This window comes from Carlito syrichta, unplaced genomic scaffold (genome assembly GCF_000164805.1).
Source record: "Carlito syrichta isolate Samal-C Ts95f unplaced genomic scaffold, Tarsius_syrichta-2.0.1 Scaffold126461, whole genome shotgun sequence".
NCBI classification, from domain to species: domain Eukaryota; kingdom Metazoa; phylum Chordata; class Mammalia; order Primates; family Tarsiidae; genus Carlito; species Carlito syrichta.
In genome coordinates this window covers 83,423-84,271 of record NW_007070557.1, presented here as the reverse complement: position 1 = coordinate 84,271, position 849 = coordinate 83,423, and the positions used below count along the sequence as shown (strand labels likewise).

At 49.6% G+C, this 849-nt stretch overlaps 1 protein-coding gene across 1 annotated transcript in view; it reads left to right on the top strand.

The window, feature by feature from the left end:
- Positions 1–849, top strand: part of LOC103250056 (galactoside 2-alpha-L-fucosyltransferase 2-like) — a 7,669-nt gene that overhangs the window by 5,332 nt on the left and 1,488 nt on the right.

The following is an 849-nucleotide window of genomic DNA, read 5'->3' as shown; positions in this document are numbered from 1 at the left end:
AAAAAAAAAAAAAAAAAAAAAGCTCATCACAGAGCCATATACAGAAGCTAAAACTATCCAGCTTGACGTGGTAACACAGAAAGAATGTTCTCAAGATAGGGAGTGGGAACAGCCATTCCCTTACGTCTTGGGCACAGCATCATTTGCGCCATATTGAATTGGTCAAGGCAGTCACAGACACACCCAGATTCAAGGGAAAGAGAGTTCAAGAGTCTGTGGCCAGCTTGAGGCCACCACATTCACAAATAGTAACCTCCCAGTACAGATGCTGTGGCAGCCCCATTGTATGGGGTGGGGGGGTGATACCACCCTCAAATACTGTCCTCAGGGCTACCCACCAATGGGAGCAGAGCCTGTGCTTCTAACCTCCCATGGCTCTGTCTTCTTGGGAGCGAGGTTTCTTGTCTCTCTTTTGCTTTGTTCGCTGCTCCTAGCACAGTGCCGTCATGTTGTGGATACTCTGGAAGTATTTTATGACACAGAGCATTTCCTATGTGACTGGTGCTGTTTGAAGAATGTTACAACATTCTCATTTACTTTTCATGCCACCCTGTGAGGTAGTGCTGTGAGGCTGAGCCACAGAAATGACCGGGAGTGTGGGTAAAATAGGGCTGAATATTGGCACTTTAAAATGTTTCCATCTCAGCCAGGCTCGGTGGCTCAGCCTGTAATCCCGTGCCTTGGGAGGCCGAGGTGAGTGAATTGCCTGAGCTTGCGGGTTCGGCCTGGGCAACTTGGCAAGACCTCATCTCTACAATAAATCAAGATATTAAGCCGGGCTCGGTGGCTCAGCCTGTAATCCCGCGCCTTTGGGAGGCTGAGGTGAGTGGATTGCCTGAGCCCGCGGGT